General features: G+C 31.4%; 2 long non-coding RNA genes and 1 other non-coding gene across 3 annotated transcripts; 1 reads left to right on the plus strand and 2 right to left on the minus strand.

The window, feature by feature from the left end:
* Positions 1 to 7,848: 7,848 nt before the first annotated feature.
* On the minus strand, positions 7,849 to 7,921 carry Trnav-cac (transfer RNA valine (anticodon CAC)). The gene has a single exon. It is a non-coding gene; the product is annotated as a tRNA-Val (tRNA).
* Positions 7,922 to 13,193: 5,272 nt separating this feature from the next.
* On the plus strand, positions 13,194 to 14,786 carry LOC113404549 (uncharacterized). The gene is made up of 3 exons (XR_003369420.2): positions 13,194 to 13,298; positions 13,916 to 13,987; positions 14,617 to 14,786. It is a non-coding gene; the product is annotated as an uncharacterized LOC113404549 (long non-coding RNA).
* A 2,382-nt stretch (positions 14,787 to 17,168) lies between these two features.
* On the minus strand, positions 17,169 to 18,571 carry LOC113404548 (uncharacterized). The gene is made up of 3 exons (XR_003369419.2): positions 18,436 to 18,571; positions 17,738 to 17,818; positions 17,169 to 17,277 (listed from the first exon to the last, which is right to left on the minus strand). It is a non-coding gene; the product is annotated as an uncharacterized LOC113404548 (long non-coding RNA).
* Positions 18,572 to 18,885: the final 314 nt, after the last annotated feature.

An 18,885-nucleotide genomic window follows, 5' to 3' on the forward strand; every position in this document is an offset into this window, starting at 1 on the left:
TAATAAAATGATCGGCCCTTTACAAAAACAAGCCGGACCGGTTCCGAGCCACGTCGGTGAATTGACAATGACGAATGTTATCAATACCTTTTTATTGTCTATGCTCGTATTTGTTGCAAGGCTTTTATACGTTATTACTGGAAACCTGGAGGCAATGTTATTCATTATTTATGAAATTTACCGTCGTAAGGTAATTCTGTAATTTTCCCGGTTTCAAAGTATCCTTTCAAATTTAAGCCGGGCTTACATCAGCTATTCATAGTTCGTGTTTTAATAAGTCGGATTCGTAAGTCTTTGTCTGTTTCAATTTTCATAATTAAAGAAAAATAATGTTACGTTCAATCTAGTTTAACAATACATTTGCGTGAGTTAAAAAATCTGTTTTTCAAAAAATCTATCTGGTGATTCAGAGTAGCCATGTTCAAGTGTAATTTATACTGTAATAATTGTATTTCCGTGTTTCAAATTATAATCGTTACCAAAAACAATGATCGGCGGAAACTCAACTCAAGCTAAAGTCGCATAGAAATTGTCGATTTAGTTTCTAAAAAGGCCAAAATGTAATATTAAAATTATATAATTTGTATTATATATATTATGATCAGTAACTGACGTATTGAATAATTTAGACGAAGCGAAGTTCGAAAACGCTTCGACATTTATTGTCGAATGCACCTTGTCTAACTCCCCAGTAATACGAAAATTAAACTATTTTACACATTTAAATACCTATAAATTGAAATCATGTGCAATCGGAATTATATATTTAATTTTGAATATCGAACGAGTGATTTTAAAAGTATTCGTTATATTTATTCCAGCTTTCACAGAGACAACATGGTAACGGGTTATTAATTCGATAGTATCCCACATGCCTGTAGATGTGCCCCGTTTTCTTCACCTTAGCCAAGATAATAGTTATTCGAGTGTGTATGCTAACCTTTTTTTTTTTTAACAGGGTGTTTATTAAGCCGTTTATTTATTTATAGGTACGTCGCACAACAAAAAACACTTCTTATGCGTTCATTGTTAATAAAATATTTTTTTTGTTACATAATCGTACTCTGTTATTCTATCTCGATATGTCTTTTCAATCATCGGAATGCAAATAATACTTATGGCTCTACCTAATATTACTACCAGTCAGGGCCGGCTTTAGGGGAGGGCAATCAGGGCTGCCCCGGAACCTCCTCGACTTAACAATTTTGACATAATACATGTATCTAGAAATATAGATACAGTCAACTTATAATAATATTACTAACTTCTGATTTAAAAGTTACTCATACAAAAAGCAAATAAATTAATGACAAATCTTATCGACAGAAATTAAATTGTTCAAATTAATTCTTAAAATAATATAACCTCCGCTCCACATACTTTTAGGAGCTTTAAATTGTATTTACAACAATATTATGTATTTACGCTATAATTATTAATCATTAATATTATTTTGATAGACAAACTATACAACCCTGAGAAGTATTTGGATATAAATGGAATATATACATAAGAGTTACTACTGATTTTCCTCGGCAGACTCTATATTCAACAGGTATCTACAACCGGTACTCACTTTAAATTTTATTTAGTTTATTTGAAAACACGCCCTTACTTGCTGGTACTTTCTCCTGGTTGGGCTTTGTTCGTCTGGGAAGGTTAGGTTAGTTTACCCACTTATCAGATATTCTACCGCTAAGCAACAGTATTTAGTGGTTTGAAGAGTGAATGAGCCAATGTAACTACAGGCACCGAAGGCTAAAAACTTAGTTCTCAAATTTGATGTCGCATTGGCAATGTAAGGAATGCTTTAAAAAAACGGCACTAATGTCTAGGCACAGGTAACCAATCATGATCAGGTGATCCATTTGCATACATGCCTACTTATCGCTTTATAAAAAAACCTACTAATTCTTAAAATTATAAATTATAAAAACATTTTATTATATTCTTTGGCCCAAAACATTTTTTTCAATACCAATATAATAGTCTAACGAAAATAACTTCAATCAATTTTATCTATTACCTATTTCAGTTTATTTTTCTTTCTTATGTTTATCAGCAATTCGGTATTAATGGTATTCTTATTTATCAAGAATAGAGTTCATTAACCCGATATAAATGAAATATAAGTTTGTAACCTACACCTTCTCATAGAAATACAAAATGTATCTGATACAGTTTTTGTGATCGCGCAATTTGTAACCGCTGTGGTATTATTTCTAAGGCATCCATTACATGGTATATCTACCGTTACTTATAACTGTTTAACTATATTTTTTTTCAACATAAGATTATATATCTATGTAATATTTGGCTTTAATATATATTTTGTCTCTCTAAACTATATTATGAACTCTATGAAATATCCAATTAAATATGGGCAATTTAAACCACGATCAAGGGATAAGTAGCCTTATAAGCAGACCCTTAGACCAATGAGCTAAAGTAGTCTTAATCGACCCCGGGGTTTCGACGACGACCGACAAAGGGTCCACGTGAATGAAAAAATGAATTGGGCGCCCGTGAGATGTAAACGGGGTGGATTAAGACACTTGCCCACATTAATTTTGGTCTTCCCTCACAGGCAATATGAATGATACTTTGAATTTATAGAACGATATAAGTTAAGCAGAGGGTCTTCTCTAAACCTAAAAACGTAGTAGATGGTCTACGAGACAAAAAGTTTAGAGACCTCTGCACTGGACCATCGACTAATGAGATGATCGGCCGTTTAAATAAACCAGATTCTCATAATCCTTGTATATAATGATATATCGTCATAGCCCAGGGTTCAGGGAATACAAAAACCGCGCATTGGATCAAAGTTAGCACAGGTGTACTCACAGTAGGTTGACTCCCTAGAAAGTCTCTGAAAAAACTTTTTTGGGCGAAGGTAGATTGCCAGAAAACTGCTTCTACCCGGGCACTTGTTATGTTTTCAGACGGGGCTTATGATATAAGTCCCGCACTTCGAGAAAGTCATACAATCATTTGTATAATGGGGACAAGGTTGATATCGAGTTTGTAGGTCTCTAATTCTAGTCTGATAATAAAATAATAACAGTCTTTCATCCACCTGTCTCCCTAAATAATGTTATGCTGTAATAATTTTCACCAATAAAAAATTTAATAATTAGTATCAATTAAAAAACAACAATCGATCTGATGTGATGATGAATGGTGACTGATGATATTCGATCTTTTTTTTTCATCAATCATTCATTTGTCTGACGTGTGAGCGTGTAACGGATGCCTTAGTGTTGAGAGTCGTTGACCTGAGTTTATTCTATGAAATACTTTAACAGTCGTAGAAAAATGTAAACGATTTAAACAAAAAAAACAATATGTTAAAAATATATATCCTTTAACGTATTTTATAAATAGTTGCTCTTTATTATACTTAGGTATATTCTTTCATATAGTAACTTATGATTAAAATAAAATAATTGTAGCAGAGCAATGTACTCCAAGAGTATAATCGTCCATTATCATTAACTGTGAAACTGACTTTAAAATCTAACTAGTACAACTCAAGTTACAGACAAACACATATGAACAGACAAAATTCCTTTATTAAATAATAGGAACTTGTCCCGCTGTCTGCCAACTTTCTTATACAGAACAAACTACGACATTAAAAACTTTTTTCATTTGTTAAGTTGATTTTGCAATTTATTCTGATAAACTTATCGCTGAGACTTTAAATTTAAAACAGGCCCCTGTTTTGTATATTGCATAGATACGAAACTTTGATTTATTTGGAACCTCTCATTTATCAAATATTCTTCCGCGTTACCTCAAAACTATTATTGTGTTCCGATTTGAAAGGGTCATCTTAGTCCCCAACGTTGGTTACGATTTAAAGGATGGTTAATATTTCTTGCAGTGCTAATGCCTTTGGACGGTGGTTACATAAAAAATAAAATGAAAATAATTATTTAAATTTGAAGGTCAATATTTCTTAGTGCAAGCAGATATTGTGTACGTAATATGTTCATAAATCCCTTGAATACCAATACATAATATATTGCTTTTTACTTTAAATCTAAGAATAATTATGTTAACGAAACACCGTTGCCTTTATTATGAATAAAGAGATTATCGTTCATATGTATGCTAAAAGTTTAATTAAATAATTACAATGATTCATATAAAAGACTCTAATTTAATAAGATCAATAAATTATTTAAAATACAATGATTCTATCAGTAATTCGCATAATTATACAATATTAAAGAAAATAATTTCTCCATTATTAATAGGAGATATTATTTGATAGATTTTTTTTTAAATAATTTAATTGATTAATTGAAACATAGATTTTTTAAATAATTTAATTGAATAATGTTATTTATAGGTTTTTGCCCGTTAGTACGGCTTTTTGCAGGCAAAATTATTTACTCTACCGCCAATAGCAACACTTGTTGAGTGATCCAGAGTAAATATAGGTAACAGCAACAACGCAACAGCCAACAAGGGATCCGCTAGGGGGCCTCCGCAATATTAATGTGGAGTCAATAATTCAATACGATTGTATGCGTCTACAATATTATTTTTTAGATTAAAAAAAAACAAGACATATTTTTATCAAAGAGAAAAAATAATCCCACATAGGGTTATTTCAAAATATATATCACATTATTGTAGTCAGTGTACATTAGTAGTACATTGTTGTAGAAACAAATAAAACAAATAAATAGATAAAAGAAAATTTTAATTTGTTTAATATTAAATAATTTAAAAACTGACAGGTCAGTAATTTCGACACTTTGTTTTTATGGCAGGGTATGCAAAGCTTTAAATCCAGGTCTGCTTGGATGTTTGTACAGTGACGGTGTATGGGTTAACTTATACTCCTTCAAGTACCTATAGACAAAGGAGGCCAATTTCCAAATCGAGCTAAATATTAAGTAAGTTCAAGTACTGAGTAAAATAACGTTAGTAAAACAATACTACTCTTGCAAATAGATAAGCGAATAGGTCGATCCGAAGTTTCCCTTGAGAAAGTTGTGAATCGGCGAGATGCAACGCGCTAATTAGGTACAGTTGTCAGACCACTAATCACTTTAATTTAGATTTGTACAATTTACATGCCAACGCGAATACCGACTATAAAGTCGAGTTGAATTATTTATTAACGGCTTAAATTAATTGTAATTACCATAACCTACCAATGAATTAAAAAAACAATAATTTGAATTGATAAGGTTAGCGTGTGATTTAGTCTAGTATTTATGAAAGAATATATACTTACATTGTTTATTAAATATTTGTAGGCAGATGGGCGAATGGGCCATCTGATGGCAAGTGGTTATCATTATACACTGGCACTTAGATATGTTACCTATCATTGTAAGCCTGTACTTACACTTTGAAATCATTTTAACCATGACACAACAATACTAAGTATGATGTGCTGCTTGTGGGTGGGTTGCACCTACCTTGACGGGCTTGCGCAAAGCCTAACCACCGAGTATATTAAATTCTCCACCTTCTGTAACAATAGTCAAAGTCAGATTAACTAACATGGACTATCTCGATGTTTGCCTTGCAATGAACATAATGTAGGTAAAACCACAGGGTATAAATAGTCGAACAATATTATTTTATTTCAATTGTACAATCAATGAAGTGTGTCGTATAGATTTGTAACTTTGCAAGCAATCCATGGATGAATCAATGATTTGGTGCCATGAAGTTAAACTGATGATAAAGATATTATAATCTTCAATATCTCTTAGTCAATACATCGAGACGAATTGACGAATAAATTATTATATAGCCGAGATGGCCCAGTGGTTAGAACGCGTGCATCTTAACCGATGATTTCGGGTTCAAACCCAGGCAGGCACCACTGAATTTTCATGTGCTTAATTTGTGTTTATAATTCATCTCGTGCTCGGCGGTGAAGGAAAACATCGTGAGGAAACCTGCATGTGTCTAATTTCAACGAAATTCTGCCACATGTGTATTCCACCAACCCGCATTGGAGCAGCGTGGTGGAATATGCTCCATACCTTCTCCTCAAAGGGAGAGGAGGCCTTAGCCCAGCAGTGGGAAATTTACATGCTGTTTATGTTATGTTTATGTTATTATATACGGAACTCATATCGTATTTTGAACAGAAATTCGAAACATATATTTTTAATAAAATTGTAATTCTCTTGCTGACGCTACTACGATTTAATATGTGGTTTGTAAATTTTATAAGATTATCATATAGTTTAAAGTCACTAGCGAGTACTTTATTTGTTTTTGTTATATACTTACAAGTATACAATTATCGGTTTTTTGTTGTAATTAGAGTCGCCATGCGAGAGTTGAACGACCTCGCAAACTTTTTGTGATACAACGAATTAGTCGGGAATTTAAAACGTATATAGATCGATCTAACTCTGACATACGTTATATGAAATACATAATAGATTTTGTGATATACAGTTAGGTTGACCATATGATAATTCGTGTCAAATCGCGAATTATACTTGAAAATAGCTTGGAAATCTTGCAAATGGGCAATCTTGCCATTGTCGCTGTAAGAAATATTAACCAGCTCTGTATCGTCAATGCATTACCAATTTTGGAAACTAAAATGTCTCTTGTGCTTGCAATTACATTAGCTCAAACACTCTCCATTCCGAAACACAGTAGTATTGCTGTTTGGCGGTATAATATCTGATGGTTAACCTATCCAGGCGGACTTGCATGAAGCCCTGCCACTAAATCAATTCGTTCCTTTGGATGTTCAACTTAAAGATGATTTTCTACCTTTTTATTCTATCTTTCTCTATATATATATAACGGGGCGAGATTACTTTGATTGTTGATTTGGATAATTAATGAATAGTTGGCAATAATGTTTGATGGCTGATTTACTTTTAAGAGCGGGTCACCCCGAATGGAGTTGTAAGTGTCATGGCAACGCGAGCCGTTATGTTTTGACAAGCGATTCGAATGCGATGGTTGCTTGCAAACCCATTTGCTCTTAATCGAGATGAATTATTGTAATCCTTTGATATTATTATGATTCTTCCAAATTTCGGATCAATCCCCGAACCCAACTGTTCGGCATCCTGCTCCTCCGACATATATATATTTGTCATTTAATTTAGAAAATATTATTAACAAAATTAATTTAATTATAATGTATAAACCTATAATAACGTTCTCTCGCTTAACGAATAATTTATAACTCAGTGATCCGAATACTAGTCTAAATAGTTCACGTAATAAAGTGCACCGTTGGTACTGTATATCATGCGGAGCGTGACTTTAGAGCACGAAGTTTAATGCACAGCTTAAACTTTAAACTTAGATACAGCTAGATATTATGACTTAGCACGATTCGTGAGATTTTATTATGATAAGATACATTTTTAAATTATTTTCGGAATTAATCGAGATCGCACTACGACTAGAACACACGAACGCAATCGAAAATTTTGATGTAAGAGATTGTGAGGAAACCTGTAGGTATTTATCGGAAAATCGATCACATGTGTATCCGCCAATCCGCGTTGGATCAGTGTAGTGGAATAAGCCTCAAATCTTAAGGAAAATAAAATGCAAGTAGTAAGTAAAAATGTAAATAAAAAGATTTAACATAAAAAAAATATTTATTTTATATTTTTTTAATATTAATGCTTTATTGGTGTATATTAAAATGTTTATTGTATGTAAATAATTCATAACTATGAAAGTGCAAAAAATACAATTTAAACTAATAAAATGTGATATACCTAACAGGATATCCTGAGATCCCTGAAAATGTAACTTTATAAATCAAAATATGTTAAATATATATGGCAATAAGGTTCGAAACCTATCTTAATTTAATAAAAGAAATGTTTCCGCCCGGGATCGAACCGGGGACCTTGTGCGTGTGAAGCACACGTGATAACCGCTACACTACGGAAACTATACACAATTGCATTAAATATCCTTATTTCGTCAAAGTATTGAAAATATGGCCAATTTATTTACAGTTTAGTATACTTTCAAAAATATAAGTGAATTCAATGATAAATACTTTATCATTGATTTTATTGTAAGAGGAATGTGCGGTATTTACACTAATCTTGTATTTAGATAAAATTATATAAGTCAATGCATTTTTATATTAAAAAAAAAACTACAATTAAATAAATCTTATTATATAAATCTCTTTTAAATAATTGATAATTGAATTGGGTTGAAAATATCGTGAGAAACAAACATTTCACTGTCAAAAGTAAACCCAGATGGAATTCCATCTAATACCAACATTTCTACCAACTCGTAAAAAAGTGTGGCGGAATAAGATCTAAGCTGTCAAGCCCACGAGATAAGCTTTTATGTATATACACATGTTAGTATATATGTGATCTATTCCTATAACTAAAATGTTGCCCATGCTTTTGGTAAAAAGAAAAAGTAACACCCATTAACTGCTTTACATTGCAAACGCTGACCGAACCCTACGAGATATATCAAAATAATGTACTACAGTATTGTACACATTATAAAGGTCTTCAAAAAAGTCAGCAATAGTATATTTCTATCTGTTAGGGATAACCCACAATAACAATAATTTTTATCCCTTACTTTTTACGAGAAATAATGGCTTATTTGCGAAGCAATTTTAAGCAATACAGCATAAATCCTTATCCAATTGAGTACCTTAAACAAATTGTGTATTTAAGATAGATCAATATGATTTACAGTATGTAATTTAAATGAATATTTTCGAAGATATTGAAAAATTTAAAATGTAGGACATAGCGGTTTGTATTGTCTAATGACAAAAAGGTGTGACCGATGCGTATAAAGACCTTGTGCAGTATAGTATTTAGTATCAGCATTGCAAGCCGGGGCGTGTCGCTAGTATATATAATACGTTAGTTGTGTTATATACATAGGTATGTATTTAACTAACATGAATTTGTATTTTTAAATGTTGAAAAAGAGTAACTACTGAGTTTTTTGCCGGTTCTTCTCGGTAGAATCTACATTCCGAAAAGTTGGTAGCTTCACTTAATATAGTTTGTTCAGTGACGATTCATAAGTGCTTGTTGAAGCTTACTTGAATAGAGTATATTTTGATTTTGATTATTTTGACTGTCTGTATGCAGCAGCAATAATATCTCGTTTGTTGTTTTTATTCATGTTATTTTTTATATCTCACAAATTCGGTGATATTTTTCGAACACAAAAGAAGATGTATTGAGAATCAATACTGAATTTTGTAATTTGTAATACCTTAATAATTACCTATTATTTTTCGCCCTAACATTTTCCATTACTCTGTCCTATGAGCTATGAGCTTAAACCTTTTTACGGATTAATATTAATGACATATAAACGATTGCCGATCGGAGACTGTAAACGTGGATCTTGACCAAACGTCGCAGGTTCATATTCATACGTGAGTTTTCATGTTAAGTACAAGTGTTCATAACTCGTTTGCCCAGAGTTAAAGGAAAATATCATCAATTTCAGCCACGTGTCTCAAACAATCGCAATTGAAGTAGCGCAGCGAAATAATCTTTAAACTTTTTTTACAAATGACTGCTAGAACAATGCAGTTATCAGGATAAGTACTGTATTATGACTGTATATTCTTATGAGAGTAAAGAAAATTTAGTTTCCAGTGGATTTATATGTTAAAATGATTTTTTTTTTTTTTTTGGTTAAATTTCGTAGGATGGGCAGTATTGACTGAAAGATATTTTTTTAGCATTATATTATATCTACTTTAGTATAAATTACCAATAAATAATATATGTATATGTCGCAGCGTCACATAATTAAATATTTTGATTGTAATAACTTAGTTTTGAGATTTGATTCTGGATGGATAGTGCGGTCAATCCCTGTTTGTCATGTTAAAAACAAGGCAGACGAGGGATGATGTCGCGGCCTATGAAATATTGTAAAAAATAAATATACGATAATCCAGCTATCGATTCGTTGTATTATTTAGTGAATATGTATGACGGAGATGGTGACCCCGAACCAAACAGTCTTGCCGGCTCCCCATTATACATATATACAGGGTTATGGGTAATTCGACGTATTACCGTTAGGAGGTGATAGGGGTGATTATTTGCGATAATTAAAACCCCCATATGCATAATGCAAAAGTGAACCATTTTTGAGTTATCACGTTTTTTAGATTTTTTCAAAATAAGTCAAAAATGCAACTTCAAAAATTTATTTAAAAAAAAGTATCAATTAAAATCTATTTTTTTCTTCTGATTTATAAAAACGAATAAATACTGGTTATTTGTCAATATTAAAACGATAATTATCGGTCCAAATTTAAAAAATGCAAGACGGAAAAAGTTATTTTAGAAAGAAAACTGAGTGATGTCAAGGAAGTGACGTTACATTTCATACGTAGAAAAAGAAAGGGGCATACAGCTTGGGTTGTCACGGTGGTATAAATTTGAGCTGTCAATTGCGTTCTTAATTAATTTCATAATATTTAGTTAAACAGTCTCCGTCAATATTTATCTTAAATGTATTAGTAATTTATTATAATATATTATATGCCATCATAAGCTCATTATTATTAAGAATATAATATTTTCTCTATAATTTTGCACTCATATTAATAACCTCCCCATTTTAAAATTATTAGCGTTTCCCACCATTGTATGTGTGTATACATAAACATAATTAACCATCACTCCGTGGTTATTTAGGTATTAAAGGTTAGAGCAAAAGACAAACGTTAAATATTAAACTTTAATGTAGATGCATTTGAAATAAATTAATCAATAAATAGTGCTTAGTGTTTAAATACATTCAGTTAAAGCTTTAAAACAAAACATAGAATAACAATCAACGTGTTTCTGCTGTCAAGGATCATTAAATGTGACGCAATTTAATGGAACTTAACTATTAGTATTTTACGGAAAATTAGCATTTTTTTTATCCGTCATCACCATTCACTTCGCCATAAAAATATACAAGAATGGACTTTTTATTGCTACACTGCCATAATAAAGAAAAAAAATGCCATGCTCTGCCGACCAAGCGTGCCAATCTGACGATAGATTTATGCTTTCAACTTTTACAGGAATATTATACTTGATACGTTCGGATAATGTTCTCCGTCATCGGAGGATATCATTATTTAAAGACCGTTAATGATGTATCTATCAGCAAAGTTAATGACAATTCGATAAATTAGATTTCTTCATATGAACTAATGGTCGAAGAAGGTCCACTGTTTCAGCCAAGTGCTCAAAATCTTCCGTAACATATGAAGATAAAGACATAAATTACAATTGACAACAACTTTTGGACTTTTTCGCAAAGAAAATTAAATTAATTTCGAGAAAATTGATTCATGGTTTTAAAGAGACTCTTTATTTTTGAAAAGCTAGACAACATTGAGCAAGATTCTAAATTTTATCGACATAAAAAATAATTAGGCAGTCTTCATTTTTTGTTTCGTATTTACCATCAATCTCCTGAGAACAGAATAACAGATCCAAAAAACTAAATATAACTTAGAGTCTGTGCTTACTAGCATGTAAGTAGCAAGTACAGCGATTAATATACCAATAGCGGTAAAAATTAGCTGCAATGGCTTGGTTCTAGTAGACTTCTTATATTGGCAATCCGGTGGGCATGATTTAAACTCGCAGTCAGGAGGGCAGTCGGTGTCCATAGGGGTTTTCATTTCTGAAAAAAAGAATAAATTCATTCTCAACGTGAAACAAATTACTAGATTACTGAATTGCAGACAAAAAAGAATAAATTGATATTGAAACGAATTTTTGAGTTTATTGCAAACAGCTGCATGACAACATATGCATGTTTTTGAAAATGCTATTAATTTTTTTTCTTAATAGTAAAATGTACTCAAACGATTTTTGCTCTTAAAATATTAAAGGCGTTCTTATAAATACGAAAAAATGAAAAATTAATTATTATTAAAAACGATTATTCATCTATTATCATGATCATTTTGTTCAATTATAATGAAATATTATAAAATATTGTATTCCAATTATTGTATTACCTTTCGATGCTTCAGATTCACAAAAAGTAGCCATTATAGCTGCACGAGCGAGACTCCGAAATAGAATGACGGTAATGAAATTAATTTTATGTTTTAAATAAAGCCTACAATAAAGAGACGAAGGTTGTTTTACCTAAAAACTGAGGAAACATCCACGAACAAGGTTTTCCGCGAAGATCAGCAGCGGAATTCGTGCGGAAAATGGAAAATACCCGGAACAATGTAAAATTACAAGAAAACTTACCATTGTATTGTCTCCGTAACATTTTTTTTTATTTCGTTAAATATTTCTATTACTATATAATTCTAAGCTAACGAGAGAAGCTACTAGAACTATCTAGATTTTTTAGCAAATCGGTGTTCAACCACCTTAGTTTACAGAATACTTCAATTACGCACTAAATACCGTTACTCTCTTTGAAAGATGAGTGAGTTACAAGCTCAAGATATTAATTATCTTATCCTATTTTATAAAATGAATTATGGTTGGTATGATTTATGAAATGGCTTATACTTCTTAAAGTGCCAGAGTCAATTGAGGAGTTACTTACACAGGCTATATTTTGTCTAACCTTTTCAAACTAATAAATAAGTCAAGTTTAATAGTTTCCATGCACCAAAACTTTACAAAATTGTATTGTAACCAGGACCAAAAGCGTGGTCAAAGTTTCAGATTTATCGGTACAATGCAACTGTTTTATTATTGTGTTATAAGACTTGACCCAGACATAGTTACTGGTAAAGCTAAATAATAGTATATACTATAGTATATAACATATAAACGTAGATACAATAAAGTGACAATAAGTATTATACAACTTACTATCTACAAATTTATTTATTCCCTTAAGAGTTTTTTTGAACTCGCGTTAATTTCTAATTATTTTTACTGTTTATATTATATTTCGATCCGACGGCAACTGCCAAATAATCGCATAGTAATGATCATTATTATATAACGGAATGAGGTCGAATGTTATAGCTGTTTACGTAATACCACTGTTAAGTTCTTAAATAAAAAAAAGCTGCAGTTTGTGATTTAAAATTTGGTACTTTTTTATATTGCTTTGGTACTTTGGTATATATTTCTACTTTTTTTGTATACTAACATTAAAATAATAAAGGCCTGAAGTTTTTCAGCCTTGCTCCAGTTATTATTCTCGAGGTGTTTTTGCATCTTAAAAACCGTATAAAACATGATTTGAATTTTACCCGAGCATAGTTGATAGATAAACGTGCACTTCGACACTCAACATGCCTTCTCCTTGTGAACCTTGCAAAGGTAACGACTCTAATTGAACTATTTTATCGTGTCTTTTGGCTATTTTATATTTGTATTAATTTAGTTGCGCTTTTTAATAAGTTTAAAATTAGGATGGATTCTATGATTTTTAATACAATTATTTATTAATTATGTGCACGTATGTGATGCAATCTATTTTAAAATATTTCGATATAATCCGAAAATTTACCTATTAAAGTTCTATCGATCTCTTTTTTCGCACCGAATACCGAAATAAAACTGTTCTCTTTGTCATATATTTAAAACTATGTATTAGAAAAAGTAAACTTACTTAACAAAGTAATGAGTAATATTAGAATTTTCTTAACACAAATCACCAAAGTGTAACAGCATGTTAGTTTTTAATAAAAACCAAATTACTAAGAAAAGAAATGACAATGCCTAAACGTTTGCATAAAATGGCTCAAATGATTATAAATTGTTTTATTTAAAGTTATTATGATATAAGAATAACAAAACAAACAGATTCTTTTATATTAATATTCTATACTCAATATTCGTATATGTATATAAAGTTTTAACCCAAGACGAGATTAATAAATTATTAAAACTTTATACTCATACTATTAAATTTAATATGCGTTTATTTTTTATAGAATCCTGCAAAGACGGCTCGTGCAAAGATACTTGTTCTTGCAAAGAAAAGAAGTGCAGCGAAACATCACAAGGTTTGTCAAAAAAAATCTTAAATATGCCGATACAACTAAGTAATTGTCGTTATATTTAGCTCACTTATTACAAAAATATATAGACCTGTATTTATTTATATAATATATCCCTACCCTTTAGATCCTTATCATTTATAATTAGACTATAAAAATATTTATATAGATCTCACCGAAAGTTATAAAATTAAAAACCTTTTTCTCAATTTATTAGGGCGATTTGTTACCGGAATCATTCATCTCTATTGTAGCAGTTCTAATTGGAGCAAAACATTTTAATCACACGGCTTGTACCTTTACATCAGTGAGAGTGAAGAACCGGGCTTTACGTTGCGTAATCTTACAATGGCCGCTTCATACGACATTCTGAAAACAATTATTAGTCTCGTTTAATTACTATCAATACATGATGATTATTCTCTTCTGGCGTACTGTCGAATATTATAGAACCAATCAGAGACAATTCGATTTAGACATTGAAAAACTCTGCAGATGGATGTTGAAAATCGAATTTTAAATTACAAATGAGTACTATTGATGAACGCTTTAAATTTTATTTGAGTCTGTCATTGTAATTGTTAATCTAATGCTGTACAATGTTACATATAAACTAATCATTCCATCGCTTCCAGGAGGCTGCTGCTAAGATCTCCCACCATGGACAGGCCAAACACCAGCCGACCGTCTGTTAACTGCCGTGTGACACGCATCCTCGAGGTCTGCTTCCCAATCTCCTTCTCTGTGGTCTTCGTCATCACTATTGTTCTATTTTATTGTATTATATAAATCTTGTGTTGATATATTCTTGACTTTTAATTTAATTCGTGTTACGAATAACAATCACTACGCTACGATTTCTTGATAAAATTCATAGTAAACAATATTAAATGGTGATTGTCGATTAAAATTATTGGTCTGAAACGTATAAACGATTTAAGGATTTTAAAATTTGAGGTTACAGATTCGAATAATATTTTTTTTTTTATTCACTACATCCGAATAATGTGATTTCTTTTGACAAATAGTTTTTTTGTTTTTTTTTTAATGTCCCCATTTTAATGCTATATATTCATTCAGTCTATTAGCATATAGCATTAACATTGTTTACTTAGTAAATTTACAGGTTGTAAATGAGGAGAAGTTTCGGAGCAAGTAATTAGTTCATAAAAATTTTTATGTCCTGTCTTATTTTTGAAAAACATCTTACTTGGGCTTAGTCTAAATAAGAAAAAATTGAACACTTTGTGCTTCCCATTTTTAGTTAACCGTTGTTTGGTGTTACTTCAAATGAAGAGCAATACTTTCATTAAAACTAAAACGTTTACAAAATATCTGTATCCAGTTCGTAATATTTGGACTTCGGATACAAGCTCATCAATTATTAGCAAAACAATATCGTCTAAATCATCTTCTAGATATATATGTGGTATACTAAGATAGTTAGGTTAATTATTTTAATGTTACACCTCCTTACTAGAGGATTTATTTTCTGTAAGTATGTTGACACTAGACAGCTGTCATAGAGTGTAACCCAATGTAAGTCGTGTCGATTTTGATTTCGAATTTCTTAATCGTTATTAATAACGTATAAAAAATCGTTATTAATAAGAATGATATTTCTTTAAAGAAATATCATTCTTTTTAAAACATTTCACTCACAATAATCCCAGATATATATATTTTAAATCTCAGAAAACGTTTAATGTCTCTCAATAAAGGTAATATGCTGCAATAAGCTGTCTTTCCATTTCTGGATTGGAAGTGTTTCTAATCTAATTTTATTATTCCGTTCCACTTCTTATCCTTGTATGTAACGTCCTTTACTGTAAAAATGTAAGTTAACAATAATGTATTTTGAATGTTTCTCAGTGCCATTTTATAGATTACGATTATTTTTATTAATTAAATCTCCAGGAAGTGAAATAAAATGCAGGTTGGTTTGCGTATATGTTTATTACAAAATTACATTACATTATCAGCCTCAACCTGTAAATTTCCCACTGCTGGGCTAAGGCCTCCTCTCTCTTTAAGGAGAAGGTTTGAAGCACATTCCACCACGCTGCTCCAATGCGGGTTGGTGGATATATATTTTACATCTTCAAAGGCGGAGACGTACCAATAGTTGACAATGTAGTATTCTTAAAGTAAAAAGTACATTAACTTGACAAACGACGATGATTCTCTAACGATAAAAAATATAAAATGTAAATGATTAAAAACTGACCTTCACTAAATAATGCGTGACTAATCTCAAGTATATCGATTTATAGAACAATTGCTAGCACAATAAATGGAGTGAGCTCATATTATAATAATTAAACTAATTAGTAAGTACATACTATGATTTAATTGGAATTCATCAATTAGATCACATACTGGTTATTATAATTGCTGACTGTAAAGGAAATCCAATATGTTTATTAAATACTTTTTCAAAAAACCACTAACAAAACCCAACGGAAGCACACAATTGAGATCATCCGTATACGACGTGAGAATCGTCGTCAGCAAGTTGGAATATACCTTATTATTTGTTTGACTATTGTTTTATCTGAAAAATGGAAAATTGTAGTCATTTTTCCTAAAATTTAAAATCCATAAGTCTTATTTGTAAATTTCTGTTATGATATTTAGTGAATAACATAGCAGAGAGATTAGAAACCCGAGAGATTAACCAACATAGATCAAATAGAACGACAATATTTAGCATTTGTCCGGCCTTGGTTAAGATAGCTTCATTCCAAATTTCAAAAAAATCGATTCGGTGCCTGTGAAAGCGTAGCAGTGATATGATCAACATTTATAATATCTATTCATACGTATATATCTACATAATAATATTGAATTGATATTGCGAAACGACTTTGTTTTATACTAAAAAGAGACAATCAAACTATACCAACTATCATGTAGACAAAATAATATTTCAGAGAAAAGCTTATAGTTCCTACAATATTTATATATATGTGTATCTAACCCCATGTTTCATTATCAGACTTAAACGTATCTATCTATAACGAATCTCTGTACGTTTATATCTAGTAAACTATAGTGTTTCAAAAGGAAATAGCCAAGAAAATCAACTTTCTCAGCCTTATATTTGTATAAACCCATGTGAAGTCCCCGGGACGGGTAGCTTATAATTACATTGCTTTTATTTACAACGTTTAGTAAAACAACCAACTAGAAGCACCAAAAATTTATTGCAATCATATTTACAAACTACAATATTTGAGTTCTTCAAACGGGTAAATCAATTCGGTGAATTGCTAGCACAAATTAACAGCAGCCACCTGAAACAGCAAAAAACAATGGTTATAAATAAAATAATGAATAAAAAGGAATTATTCAATATTTTCACCTTAAAATTGAATTTTTAATTAATGCTTTTTTTATGATATCGGTAGACGGACGAGGCAAATGGGCCACCTGATGGTAAGTGGTCACCACCACTCATAGACAAAGGCGTTGTAAGAAATATTAACCATTCCTTACATCATCAATGCGCCACCAACCTTGGGAACAAAGATGTTACGTCCCTTGTGCCTGTAGTTACACTGGCTCACTCACCCTTCACACCGGAACACAACAATACTGAGTATTGCTGTTTGGCGGTAGAATATCTGATGAGTGGGTGGTACCTACCCAGACGGGCTTACACAAAGTCCTACCACCAGTAAGGTCGAAAACAAGGGAATTATTGTTTATATTGGAGTAAATAAATAAAAATCGTTTAAAAAATAATTGACATACTACTAGCAGTGGAGCAGTCACCCGAACCACACTTGTCAGTGCTGCAATTATCCTTGCAGTCAGCGGCATCTTTGCAGCTATCTATTCATTCAGAAACAAAAATAAATCAATATATTAAACTTCCATAGTCTGACTTCCCTAGACTGAGCACATGATCCGCAGAACAAGAACCTCCTCTCCTATTATGAGAAGACCTCAAATACGTTCCACCGTATTGGTTTTTTCTATTATATAAGTAACCAGACGAGCGTGTGGACCACTCGATCGCCAATACGGCATCAACCTTGGGAACCAAGATATTAAGTCCCTTGTGGCTGTAGTTACACTGACTCAGTCACTCCTCAAACCGTGTGTCTACATATGTATATATTTGTGTTCTCATTCCGCGATGTTATTCTTTATCGCAAGTATGAAATAAATTATACAAAAATGAAACACGCTTAAACTTGTTGTGTAACTTAAATAACAATCAATCAATAAGGCCATCTCAGCCTGCATGGTGTTGAAAAACAATCACAAACAGCTATTTTCAATGTCAACGATATTCCAGACCATCCTGAATGTGCATCAAGATACTTAACATGTAAGTATTGTCAAATACTTTGTTGTTTGAGTCTAATAATGAAATAAAAAGTGCACAGCGAGATAAATACAATATATTGTGACACAAAAAGTAGATTTAAATAAAATTGGCATACCTTTGCACGGTTCACAGGGAGCTGGCATTTTGATTGTCGATTGAGATAAAGAAGTGATAACGATGGATGATGTCAACTCAGACTATAATCTTGGTTCAGAATTAGATACTTATATACTGGTGATTTTACACAAAAACTAAATAAATAAGTGCAAGGTTACTATGAAGAAGTAACCTAGATAGTTTTTTGGTTTGACGATTCGATGATTTGTCGATAAAGTCTTTTGTATATTACGCACTTAAGCGTAATATAATTTAGTTTAAAGGTATGTAGCAGTTATGTTTTTTTTGCAGATGTGCTAAGTGGTTGCAAACTATGGGAGACATGGCGCCGTAAGAAATATTAATTATTTATTAAATAACCAATACCCCACCAACTTTCTGAACTGAGATGTTATATTCCTTGTATCTGGATTACACTGGCTCACCCACTCTTCAAGCAGGAACACAA

Source organism: Vanessa tameamea, chromosome 22 (genome assembly GCF_037043105.1).
Source record: "Vanessa tameamea isolate UH-Manoa-2023 chromosome 22, ilVanTame1 primary haplotype, whole genome shotgun sequence".
Classification (NCBI taxonomy): domain Eukaryota; kingdom Metazoa; phylum Arthropoda; class Insecta; order Lepidoptera; family Nymphalidae; genus Vanessa; species Vanessa tameamea.